Raw genomic sequence first — 14,598 nt, forward strand, 5'->3', positions numbered from 1 at the left:
AACAAAAAGCAAGTAAACATATGGGATTATTTTCATCACTAATTCAACCCAGAAACTATACATGAGACCCAAATATATTCCAGACATTGTTTTGGGTCCTGTGGATACGGCAAGTACAAAATAGTTTCTGCTCTCACAGAATAGTATGTGGAATATAATTTGAAAATTTCATAGTACTACTAGTAATTAACCTGATAGATCTATACAATAAAAAGATAAAAGTAGCTTAAAAGTGTGAGAGTACGGAGGCAAAATGCGTGAAGAAAATTTATGTGCAATCTTTCATCTATCCCTAGACCGAAGAGGGATTTATCAGCATAGGGAGCTCTGTCCGAAATCATATGTAAGAGTAAATAAAAAGTGTAACCACCACCACAGTGGCATATTTATGTGACACTTTTTACTTTACCAGTGATTTTCATATCTCAGTGATTTCATGTATTACAACATGACCTCTTAATACTTCCTTGAGATGAGCAAGTGAGAAAATGGAGCCTCAGAAGTTTGAGAAACCTGACCACTTTGAGCAGTGGTAGAACGAGGGCTACTGTCTGGTTTCCAAGTCTCCCAGTTTTATTTCCATTACATCACATTACATCATCTTTACAAAAGACAATTCGTTTCACAGCAGGCAGGGATGAGGATTTTTTTACTTCTATGAGATACTTGTGGAGTGGGACTGAGAAGCAACATTATTGGAGTCACACACAAGCTGCTGGTGACAAACTGAACATCTTTTGTCATCAGGCATATGCTCAAATTAGTAAGAACTCTGGGATGGTGTGATAGACTTGATAGTGGAGAAGCTTACGAGTTCATTACTTACAGCAGATTTTCTTAACTGGCGGATTTAACCATTTACAACAGAAGCTAGCAAACTTCAGCATGTAAAACAAATCTAGCCTGACACCTGTTTTTGTATGACCCATGAGCCAAGAATGGTATTTACATTTTTAAATGGTTCAAAGCATCAAAAGAAAAAAAATTCTATGACATCTGAAAATGACATAAAATTTAAATTTCAGTGCCCATTAATTACAGCTGGAGCACAGCCGTACTCATTTGTTTATGTATTGCTCATGGCTACTTTCACACCTTAGTAACATAGCTGAGCAGAGCCAGAGACATGCTGGCCTGTGGAGCCTAAAATATTTACTACTGACCTTTTACAGAAAAAACTTATTGACCCCCATCTAGAAGATCACAGTTTTCCGAGGAGTTCATAATGTTAACAGCAGTAATGACATCTATTTAAACTTGTAATTAAAAAAAATAATAACTGCATAGTTAACTATTTCTTCCCCTTAAGAGCATCCAAGGCATATGAGTGAATGACTATTATAGGGACCTTAGAAGCATGCTTCTTTCTAAGCCACTCATATATTCACATGGATGACCTCCTTGACATCATGGTGTTTGTGATTATTATAGAAGTTTAAATTGTTTAGCTCTCAGTCCTACCTTTTGAAACTTATTGTCACATAGATTGCTGGTTAAAGATAGCAAGCACAAAGAACTTTTGGTGGCATATAATTAATGAGAAGCATAAAATTACTATGAAGCTTATAAATTTGCATTAGGACAACCATCACCAAACCTGTAAACTGCACTTATCTAATCAAAAGGAACTCCTAAAAGTCTCAAATACTTTTAAAAAGTCATAACTAAAAAGAATATGGTCCTATCCTTAATTTTCTTGAGCAGCATTTTCTTATTTAGAAATTAAAACCAGCTGATTTCAAAAGCATAGAGGATGAAGAACTCTGAAAGATGAGATCATAAAATCAGTTTGGCACCTACTTTTGATGCTGTAACTTAGAGTTTTCAGTATACATTTAAATACTCATTTGGCCACAAAGTCAAGTATTATTTAAAATATTGTCATAATTTTAAATTTACTATTGTCAAATCATTTTCTCTCCACATAATTGAAGATAAATTAAATAGCACTTACGAGCAGTGAAACAACTTGAATGTCTTTATTATGTATAATAAATATTAATTTACAGGGGTATCTGGGTGGCTCAGTCCGTTAAGCGTCTGCCTTTGGCTCAGGTCATGATCCCAGGGTCCTAGATCGAGCCCGGCATTGGGCTCCCTGCTTAGCAGGAAGTCTGCTTCTCCTTCTCTCACTGACTCTCCCCCGCCCTCCCACTCATGCTCTCTTTCTCTCTCTCAAATAAAAAAATAAAATCTTTTTTTTTTTTTTTTTTTTTTTTAGAGTCAGACGCTTAACCGACTGAGCCACCCAGGCACCTCTAAAATAAATTTTATGATATAATTTTTAACAATATAGTTTAAGTGATAATGTTTATTCACTCTACTCATTCATTCATTATTCCTTCAGCAAACAGATGAGCACAAACTCTTTGCCAGCTACTGTAGAAAAAAGTCAAGAAATAAATGACAGTTCTTGCTTTCAAGGAATTTGCAGGACAGTGGCTGGAAAATAGACAAGTCTACAGAAAGTTAAAATGTAGTTTGATTAAAATTCTCTAATTGATGTAAGGTAAGCTGCTGATAGATGTAAAGAAACTGCTATATTATAATCTAGAACAAAAATGAACTCGCTTCTCAACATGGCGCAGTTTACATTATTGAGCTGAACGTGCTGCAGCTAGAAATACTCAAGAACCAGCTGAACCAGGAAGTGAAGTTCTTGCCCACATCCATTGTCCAGCCCAGGGTGGTACAGACCAAGTATGTGGAAGCCAAGGAATGTCTGAACATGCTGAATAAGAACAAGGGGAAAGAATCACTCATCCCATGATGAGTTCTATGTATATCCCTGGGAAACTACATGATGTAGCACATGTACTCATGGAGTGGGAACAGACTACTATGTAGAAAAGACAGCTGAAGATGCCAAGGACTTTTTCAGGAAGAAGGTAGACTTCCTCAACAGGCAAATGGAGAAAATCCAGCCAGTTATGCGCAGAAGCATGCTGTGAAACAGGCTTGTATGGAGATAATGAGCCAGAAGATTCAGCAGCTCACGGCCCTGGGGGCAACTCAGGCTACTGCCAAGGCCTGAGAGCTTGTTTCAGAAAGGGGGCAGAGGGACCCTGCTTCAGAAGCCTGTGACTTTGTGGGCGTGGCTTCTTGGGGTCAGGGAAGAGAAGGGTCTTGTGTTTAATGCTAATAAGTGTGCTAGCTAGGAGGAAAAAAATGAACTCAGTACCTAGAGGTAAGAACAGAAAAGAGAGAATGAAGTAAGAGGTATTAATAAGGTAGAATCAATGGGCATACTGACCAATTAGATGAGGAAAGTAAGACAAAGATTTAAAATTATTGCCAATAACAATGTCCTTTATTTAGAAATATATAAAGAAAGAAAGAAGGTCCAGTGAATGCTTACCTAGAAAAAAGGATAAATTGAAAAGTCTCTACAAATGACCAAATTCTCCTTCTCTCTTAATTTCCAGATACTACAGACAATCCCTCATCCAAAATTTCTGGAGCCAGATGCATTTTGGAATTAAGAAGTTTTTAGAATTTTGAAAGGCAAGCTTAAATCTCTTACAACTATCAAACAGACACGCAAAAGCCTTTTTTAAAACACCAATTTTTAATGTCTAAAACACATCAAAGACTGCTCAGTACCAAACTATAATTTCAGGCTTTTTGTCACTGAAGATTAATAACTGATTCAAAAAGAATGGACTCTCATGAACTGATGAATAGATACACAAAATGTAATATAATCCATACAATGGAATGTTATTTGGCCATAAAAAGGAATGACATTCTGACACATGCTACAAGATAGATGAACCTTGAAAACATTATTCCACGTGAAAGACAGACACAAAAACCCACATACTGTATGATTCTATGTATAAATGTCCAGAATCGGCAAATCCATAGTGACAAAAAGATTAGTGGTTGCCAGGGACTTGGAGTAGAGGGGAATGGAGAGTGACTGCTAAAGGGTGTAGGGTTTTTTCCTGGGGTGGTGAAAATGTTCTGAAAGTAGATAGTGGTGATTGATGTACAACACTGTAAATATACAGAAAAGAACCAAACAGTACAATTTAAAATTGTGAATTGTATAGCATATGAATCATATCTCAATAATGCTATCATTAAATTTTTTTCTTTAAAAAAAAGAATGAATTCATTTTTATCAGATAATCTTCTGCTTCTAAAGTATTTAAAATAAGCTGCCAAGATACTAGGGGAAATATTTCTGTTCATGACTGTGAATAACTACGTTGATCTTATAAGATATACCTAAAGGAAAATAGTTGTATATTTCTTCAGATATTTCACATTTAAAAATCTAAACATACATAAATAAGTCTAAACATGGAACACACATAATTAGTATAGATAAGAAAAGAAATTTAGGGAAAGAATCAAACAATAGAATAAGGCTGGGCTAGAGTATAGTATGTCCTTATCGCAATGCTGAAAATAGTTATAGAAAGTTAATCTGGCAATTTTCTCCTTAAATCTAAAGTCCAATTTCTTTTAATTCCAATATAAGTTAGAGAATGTTTATAAGATTCACCAATATAAGATTGGTGAACAATGGCTTTTGGAAACGAGAAAATTTAAAATTGAGTATTTAACCAGAAAAATGAAAGAATGAAGAAACTAGAATCTGTCTGCATTTGAACATTAAGTTTTAGCTTATAAAAGATGAATTATAGAAGAAAAAAGAAAAAGAAAGCAAAGAGAAGGCAAAATCCACCAAAATCTATGTTCATTTATTTGGGTTCCTGAACTTGATGATCATCTTGCACTGAAGATGTTACTCACTAGAACACATAAATTGGGCTTGATGACTAGGGTATTAAGATCTACTAAATGTTCCCTTCCAGTAGCATATCACAGTTAGTTAACAAAGAGTAAAAAGAGAAATTTTCTTCAGTAGATTAGGAAAAGCTACACTGATCTTATACTGCATAGTTTTCTCTTGTATATATACATGTATACACATTTGTATACATGTATATATTTATACATATAAAAGGAAATAACTAAAAAATTTTTAGAATATAAATAATAAAACACAGGTACAACTGAAAATTTATTTAAAAACCCTGAATATATGTAGCAAGAAACCAACACACTTTCTTTGATATTCCTAGAAAATAAATTTTAACAGGATAAAATTCATACCCAATTACCAATGTTTATTTAGTCATCTAAATTATTTTTTATAACTTATGTGTTTTATTCACATTCAATAATATAAGTAGAATGGATAAGCTTCAATTTATAAATACAACATGATACCATGATTACTAGATTCTGTTATATAACCATGAGCTAAATTCAAGCTGCTCCCAATATTTATCCCAGTATGTGGTATTCACAATATTAAAATTTCTTTTTTGTTTTGTCCTTTTAAGATTACAATATAAGTTTAATGTTATGAAAATATTTAATAAGATAAAGTATAAAATATAATTGGATCTAGGTAATTTAGCAAAATGTGAGCTTCCCATTTTATAAAACCTGCTATTTCTTGAATAGTCTGTGTAAAATAATACGGCATGTTTGAAGTATTAGAAAAAAATAATTCAGGAGTCTTTCATAAATTGTATACTCTTAACATTGGAGGTAGAAAGAAATAATGGGAAGGGAACATATACGTTAAGATAATGTAGCAGTAGCAACTGATTTGTATAAAAATCAGTCTGTAGGTCTTATTTAGGATGAAGAAATTCAGCTAATGCTTGCAGTTGGAAATAAGTAGTTTCATGGCTTTACTTTTCTTTTTTGAAATGAAAATGATATTAATATCTATTATATAACATAAAGACACTGTGATCAAATAGTACTTATTAAGCTTCTTAAATAAAGTCCACACTAGAATTTTAGTTGGAACTGAAAAAGCAATAAAAAACTAATGCCTTCCATTAGAGTCAGTTGCTCAACCCACTGAGCCACCAGGAGCCTCTATATTTTTATTACTAAGTAATATGTGAAACTAAAAATCTCAAACAGCATAAGAATATATATAATTAAGTGGTCATGTGCAGCAAATTCAGCTATATGGACTACTATGTCACCACAATTAGTTTTAGAAGGTGATAGAAAAAAACTATGCATTCATGGTAAAATCAAATGAAGTTGCATTATATGAGGCTAATATCAATTAAAAGATAGAAGTAATAAGAAGGGTTAAAATCACATTTCGATTTGGAAAAATTTTGTATTAAATATAAAGATGTTTAATAAATCTCCATACAGAAACATAACTGGAGACACTTAATTAAAATTCAATTTGCCTCAAATAAACTCTTTTACTATAATTTATAGAATACAGGCACATGGTGACACTATTTCTATTAATTTTATAATTCATGGAAATATTTGCTTTTTTATTAAGAACTTAGTTTGAGAGTTTCAAAGAAAAATAAGAGAAAAGTTGGGGAATGAAGAGCTCATATAAGTGACAAACAGGCAAAAAGAATCTATAAAAATAATTGTAATAGTCAAATGATCTTTACGAGTAACTTAAAAAAAGATAACTAAAAATGTTGAGTAAGAATTAGGTATGTGGCAAGATCACAAAATTATTTCTAGTCACACATTTCACCTGGAAGAAATGAAGAGTCTTATAATTTAAGCCTATTAATGTAGCTATCAGGGTAAAGCAAAAACACAGTATACTGCCCTTATTTTATGTTTTCAAAATTGTATGACATGCAAGCTATATTAAAATCAATTGATTAATTAACTAATTAATGTGGAATAATGAAAGCAAAATTCTACCTTCTCCATTCTCCATTGCAGAATATTTTCAAGTCCTATACATACAAATATGAAGTATAACTGGGTATTATAAAGAAAAATTAACAGACCTGTACAACGGGAAAGAAGGCCAGACCAACCAAAGTATATACCATATGTATTTTTACCTTATATCACCTTTCCTTCTGCTGTGCTTTTCCATTGCCTATCTCATTGTCATATTTTAAGACTTAACCCAAGCCCCAAATTTTCCATAAAGTCCATCCTAATTACTCCAGCTCATAGTTCTCTCCACTTTCTCTAGACTCTTGGTTAAGAGTACCACATACTTAAAAATCATGAGATAGAATGACAATTATTCCTATCATAGAGATATACCATAATTCATTTTAAAAATAACTTTTTAAATTAAAGAAATTTATGATTAATATAATTCAAAGTGCATAGAAGGATATGAAGTGAAAAAAAAAGGCCCCAATCTTCTTGCCACAGATAAACACCACCAATAATTTTTTACGTGTCTCATTTTACAAATTTTATATACCTCTTAGAAACTCTTGGGGACAAATTATTTAAGAATTTGTGGAGTTTTTCAGATTTAGAAAGGTAATCTGGTGCATTTACTGCATTTTACCTAACACCAGCCAATGGTATCTAGGCAGCATCTCACAATAAAATACATTAATATTTCTGGAGTGAATTTTCACACTTTGATTTAAATATAAAACATAAACAATTTCACATATTTGCAATAAAATAGCTTTTATTTTTTTTTCCTCAGAGGATGTCTTTTTTCCTCCAACTTCATTGAGGTATAACTGACATATAAGACTATTAACTTCGGGGGGCGGAGCAAGATGGCGGAGGAGTAGGAGACCTGGATTTCCTCTCCTCAGGAATTCAGCTGGATAGGGATCAAACCATTCTGAACACCTACAAACTCAACGGGAGATCGAAGAAAAGAACAGCAACAACTCTCTCACCAGAAAAGCGACCACCTTCTGGAAGGTAGGATGTGCGGAGAAGTGAATCCGAGGCGATATTCGGGATGATAGACGGTGGGGGAGGAGCCTCCGTCGGCCGCTTCTGGCAAGTGATAGAGCCGCGGAGCACAAAATCGGAACTTTTAAAAGTATGCTCCGCTGAGGGACGTCACTCTGGTGGCTAAGTGGGGGGGTGGAACCCTCCGGGACAGTGTGGTCTCAGGACCCTCGGGGTCACAGAAAGACCGGGGATGCCTGAGTGTGGCAGAGCTTCCAGGTAACGGAGCAGGGAAGCCGGCTGCAGAGGCGGAGCCCAGGCGCGGGCTCTCAGCTCGGGGTGGCCATAAACCGTGATCCGCAGCACATTCGGGCCACTGCTCCTCCAGCAGGGACCCAACAAGTGGAAGATCCGGGGAGACTCACCTTCCTCCCCGGGGAGGAGCCACGTGGGAGTGCACTGCAGGGATCTGCTGGGTTTGGAGACTCCACCTGGGGTCGGGTGCCAGAGATAGAAACGCGCGGTCACAGGCCAGGTGAGCACGGAGTGCAGCCAGAGACCGAGGAGACGGGAGTGACTGATGGCTTTTCTCTGGGGGCTCACTGAGGAGTGGGGCCCCGAGTTCTCGGCTCCTCCGGGGTGGAGATTGGGAGGCCGCCATTTTCACTCTCCACCTCCAAAGCTGTACGGAAAGCTCGCAGGGAACAAAAGCCCCGGAGAGCAAACCTGAGCAGATTACTTAGCCAGGAGGGGGCAAGGGCGGGGCAATTCCGCCTCCGGCAGAGACATTTGGAAACCATGGCAACAGGCCCCTCCCCAGAAGATCAGCGAGAACAGCCAGCCAAGACCAAGTTTACCGATCAATGAGAACGGCAGAACTCCAGCGCTAGGGGACTACTGCACATAGAATTCATGGCTTTTTTACCATGATTCTTTAGTCTTTCAAAGTTAATTTTTTTAACTGTCTTTTTTTCTTTTCTTTTTTTTTTTGAATTTTTCTTTTTCCCTTTTTCAACCAACATCTTATCAATCCCTTTTTTTAAAAAACATTTTTATTTTTCATTTTGAGAGTCATATTCGATCCCTTCATAGTAGTTACCCGTATTTTTGGCATATATATATATATAAGTTGTTCTCTCTTTAAAATTTTGAGATAGTTTCTTCTAACAGATCAAAATATACCCTAAATCACTAGTATATGGTTTTTTCTACTCCCCTGCCTGATCACATTCTCTCCTTTTTTTAAAATCCTCTTCTTTCTTTTTTCAAACAACTTCTTATCAATTCCTTTTATAAAATTTTTTATAATTTCCATCTTTACAGTCATATTCCATCCCTTCATCATATCAACCCTTATTTTTGTACATATAGAAGTTTTTCTTTCTTTAAAATTTTGGGAGGCACTTTCTTCTAAAAGACCAAAATACACCCCAAATCTAGTGTGTGGCACTGATCTATATACCAGCCTGATCATATTTGATCACATTCTGGTTTTTTTTTTTGTTGTTGTTGTTTTTTTGTTTGTTTTTATCTTTTTCTTTTTCTTTTTTTTCTTTTTCTTTTTTCTCTCTTTCCGTTTCTTTTTCCACTGCTTCAGGTCTTTTCTAATTTGTTTAGAGTATATTCTCTAGGGACGTTGTTATTCTGCTAGCTTTTTGTTCTCTCAATAATCTATTCTCCTCTGCACAAAATGACAAGACAGAAAAAATCACCTCAACAAAAAGAACAAGAGGTAGTACCGACTGCCAGGGACCTACTCAATACGGACATTAGTACGATGTCAGATCTAGAGTTCAGAATCATCACTTTAAAGATACTAGCTGTGCTTGAAAAAAATATGGAAGTTATTAGAGAAACCGTTTCTGGAGAAGTAAAAGAACTAAAATCTAACCAAGTAGAAATCAAAAAGGCTATTAATGAGGTGCAATCAAAAATGGGGGCGCTAACTGCTAGGATAAATGAGGCAGAAGAGAGAATCAGTAATATAGAAGACCAAATGATGGAAAATAAAGAAGCTGAGAAAAAGAGAGATAAACAACTACTGGATCACAAGGGCAGAATTCGAGAGATAAGTGATACCATAAGACGAAACAACATTAGAATAATTGGGATCCCAGAAGAAGAAGAAAGAGAGAGAGGGGCAGAAGGTATAATGGAGCAAATTATAGCAGAGAACTTCCCTAATTTGGGGAAGGAAACAGGCATCAAAATCCAGGAAGCACAGAGAACCCCTCTCAAAATCAATAAAAATAGGTCAACACCCCGACATCTAATAGTAAAACTGATGAGTCTCATAGACAAAGAGAAAATCCTGAGAGCAGCTTGGGAGAAGAGATATGTAACCTACAAGGGTAGAAACATTAGATTGGCAACAGACCTATCCACAGAGACCTAGCAGGCCAGAAAGGACTGGCAGGATATATTCAGAGCACTAAATGAGAAAAATATGCAGCCAAGAATACTATATCCAGCTAGGCTGTCATTGAAAATAGAAGGAGAGATCAAAAGCTTCCAGGACAAACAAAAACTAAAGGAATTTGCAAACACAAAACCAGCCCTACAAGAAATCTTGAAAGGGGTCCTCTAAGCAAAGAGAGACCCTAAAAGCAACATAGACCAGAAAGGAACACAGACAATATACGGTAACAGTCACCTTACAGGCAATACAATGGCACTAAATTCCTATCTTTCAATAGTTACCCTGAATGTAAATGGGCTAAATGCCCCAATCAAAAGACACAGGCTATCAGACTGGATTAAAAAACAAGACCCATCGATATGCTCTCTGCAAGAGACTCATTTTAGAACCAAAGACACCCCCAGATTGAAAGTGAAGGGGTGGAAAACCATTTACCATGCTAATGGACACCAAAAGAAAGCTGGGGTGGCAATCCTTATATCAGACAAATTAGATTTTAAACCAAAGAGTGTAATAAGAGATGAGGAAGGACATTATATCCTACTTAAAGGGTCTATCCAACAAGAAGATCTAACAATTGTAAATATCTATGCCCCTAATATGGGAGCAGCCAATTATATAAGGCAATTAATAACAAAAGCAAAGAAACACATCAACAACAATACAATAATAGTGGGGGACTTTAACACCCCCCTCACTGAAATGGACAGATCGTCTAAGCAAAAGATCAACAAGGAAATAAAGACTTTAAATGACACACTGGACCAAATGGACTTCACAGACATATTCAGAACATTCCATCCCAAAGCAATGGAATACACATTCTTCTCTAGTCCCCATGGAACATTCTCCAGAATCGATCACATCCTAGGTCATAAATCAGGTCTCAACCAGTACCAAAAGATTGGGATCATTCCCTATTTTCAGACCACAATGCTTTGAAACTAGAACTCAATCACAAGAGGAAAGTCAGAAAGAACTCAAATACATGGAGGCTAAAGAGCATCCTACTGAAGAATGAATGGGTCAACCAGGAAATTAAAGAAGAATTAAAAAAATACATGGAAACCAATGAAAATGAAAACACAACTATTCAAAATCTTTGGGATGCAGCAAAGGCAGTCCTAAGAGGAAAGTATATAGCAATACAAGCCTTTCTCAAGAAACAAGAAAGGTCTCAAGTACACAATCTAATCCTACACCTAAAGGAGCTGGAGAAAGAACAGCAAATAAAGCCTAAACCCAGCAGGAGAAGAGAAATAATAAAGATCAGAGCAGAAATCAATGAAATAGAAACTAAAAGAACAGTAGAACAGATCAACGAAACTAGGAGCTGGTTTTTTGAAAGAATTAACAAGATTGATAAACCCCTGGCCAGACTTATCAAGAAGAAAAGAGAAATGACCCAAATCAACAAAATCATGAATGAAAGAGGAGAGATCACAACCAACACCAAAGAAATACAAACAATTATAAGAACATATTATGAACAACTCTATGCCAGCAAATTAGATAACCTGGAAGAAATGGATGCATTCCTAGAGATGTATCAACTACCAAAACTGAACCAGGATGAAATAGAAAACCTGAACAGAACTATAACCACTAAGGAAATTGAAGCAGTCATCAAAAATCTCCCAAAAAACAAAAGCCCAGGGCCAGATGGCTTCCCAGGGGAATTCTACCAAACATTTCAAGAAGAATTAATAGCTATTCTTCTGAAACTGTTCCAAAAAATAGAAATGGAAGGAAAACTTCCAAACTCATTTTATTAGGCCAGCATTACCTTGATCCCAAAACCAGACAAAGACCCCATCAAAAAGGAGAATTACAGACCAATATCCCTGATGAACATGGATGCAAACATTCTCACCCAAAATACTAGCCAATAGGATCCAACAGTACATTAAAAGGATTATTCACCACGACCAAGTGGGATTTATCCCTGGGCTGCAAGGTTGGTTCAACATCCGCAAATCAATCAATGTGATACATTAACAAAAGAAAGAACAAGAATCATATGATCCTCTCAATAGATGCAGAAAAAGCTTTTGCCAAAGTACAGCATCCTTTCTTGATCAAAACTCTTCAGAGTATAGGGATCGAGGGTACATACCTCAATATCATAAAAGCCATCTATGAAAAACCTACAGCGAATATCATTCTCAATGGGGAAAAACTGAGAGTTGTCCCCCTAAGGTCAGGAATGCGGCAGGGATGTCCACTATCACCACTGCTATTCAACATAGTATTGGAAGTCCTAGCCACAGCAATCAGACAACAAAAAGAAATAAAAGGCATCCAAATCGGCAAAGAAGAAGTCAAACTCTCACTCTTTGCAGATGATATGATACTTTATGTGGAAAACCCCAAAGACTCCACCCCAATACTGCTAGAACTCATACAGGAATTCAGTAAAGTGGCAGGATATAAAATCAATGCACAGAAATCAGTGGCATTCCTATACACCAACAACAAGACAGAAGAAAGAGAAATTAAGGAGTTGATCCCATTTACAATTGCACCCAAAACCATAAGATACCTAGGAATAAATCTAACCAAAGAGGCAAAGGATCTGTACTCAGAAAACTATAAAATACTCATGAAAGAAATTGAGGAAGACACAAAGAAATGGAAAAATGTTCCATGCTCATGGATTGGAAGAACAAATATTGTGAAGATGTCAATGCTACCTAGAGCAATCTACACATTCGATGCAATCCCCATCAAAATACCATCCACTTTTTTCAAAGAAATGGAACAAATAATCCTAAAATTTGTATGGAACCAGAAAAGACCCCGCATAGCCAGAGGAATGTTGAAAAAGAAAAGCAAAGCCGGCGGCATCACAATTCCGGACTTCCAGCTCTATTACAAAGCTGTCATCATCAAGACAGCATGGTACCGGCACAAAAACAGACACATAGATCAATGGAACAGAATAGAGAGCCCAGAAATGGATCCTCAACTCTATGGTCAACTAATCTTTGACAAAGCAGGAAAGAATGTCCAATGGCAAAAAGACAGTCTCCTCAACAAATGGTGTTGGGAAAATTGGACAGCCACATGCAGAAGAATGAAACTGGACCATTTCCTTACACCACACACAAAAATAGGCTCCAAATGGTTGAAAGACCTCAATGTGAGACAGGAGTCCATCAAAATCCTAAAGGAGAACACAGGCAGCAACCTCTTTGACCTCAGTCACAGCAATTTCTTCCTAGAAACATTGCCAAAGGCAAGGGAAGCAAGAGCAAAAATGAACTATTGGGACTTCATCAAGATAAAAAGCTTTTGCAAAACAAAGGAAACAGTCAACAAAACCAAAAGGCAACCGACAGAATGGGAGAAGATATTTGCAAATGACATATCAGATAAAGGGCTAGTATCCAAAATCTATAAAAACTCATCAAACTCAACACCCAAACAACAAAGAATCCAATCAAGAAATGGGCAGAAGACATGAACAGACATTTTTCCAAAGAAGACATCCAAATGGCCAACAGACACATGAAAAAGTGCTCAATATCGCTCGGCATCAGGGAAATCCAAATCAAAACCTCAATGAGATACCACCTCACACCAGTCAGAATGGCTAAAATGAACAAGTCAGGAAATGACAGATGTTGGCGGGGATGCGGAGAAAGGGGAACCCTCCTACACTGTTGGTGGGAATGCAAGCTGGTGCAGCCACTCTGGAAAACAGTATGGAGGTTCCTCAAAAAGTTGAAAATAGAGCTACCATATGATCCAGCAATTGCACTACTGGGTATTTACCCCAAAGATACAAAAGTAGGGATCCGAAAGGGTACGTGCACCCCGATGTTTATAGCAGCAATGTCCACAATAGCCAAACTGTGGAAAGAGCCAAGATGTCCATCAACAGATGAATGGATAAAGAAGATGTGGTATATATATACAATGGAATATTATGCAGCCATCAAAAGGAATGAGATCTTGCCATTTGCAACGACGTGGATGGAACTGGAGGGTATTATGTTGAGTGAAATAAGTCAAACAGAGAAAGACATGTATCATATGATCTCACTGATATGAGGAATTCTTAATCGCAGGAAACAAACCGAGGGTTGCTGGAGTGGGGGGTGGGGTGGGAGGGATGGGGTGACTGGGTGATAGACAGTGGGGAGGGTATGTGCTCTGGTAAGCGCTGTGAATTGTGCAAGACTGTTGAATCTCAGATCTGTACCTCTGAAACAAATAATGCAATATATGTTAAGAAAAAAAAAAGAAGAAGAAGAAGGTAGCAGGAGGGGAAGAATGAAGCGGGGGAAATCGGAGGGGTAGATGAACCATGAGAGATGATGGACTCTGAAAAACAAACGGAGGGTTCTCGAGGGGAGGGGGGTAGGAGGATGGGTTAGCCTGGTGATGGGTATTGAGGAGGGCACATTCTGCATGGAGCACTGGGTGTTATGCACAAACAATGAATCATGGAACACTACATCTAAAACTAATGATGTAATGTAGGG

General features: G+C 36.8%; 1 pseudogene; it reads left to right on the forward strand.

The window, feature by feature from the left end:
• Positions 1-253: 253 nt before the first annotated feature.
• Positions 254-3,034, forward strand: LOC118011675 (annotated as a pseudogene).
• The last annotated feature ends 11,564 nt before the right edge of the window (positions 3,035-14,598 follow it).

This window comes from Mirounga leonina, unplaced genomic scaffold, assembly GCF_011800145.1.
Source record: "Mirounga leonina isolate KUSES-001 unplaced genomic scaffold, KU_Mleo_1.0 Mir_151, whole genome shotgun sequence".
NCBI classification, from domain to species: domain Eukaryota; kingdom Metazoa; phylum Chordata; class Mammalia; order Carnivora; family Phocidae; genus Mirounga; species Mirounga leonina.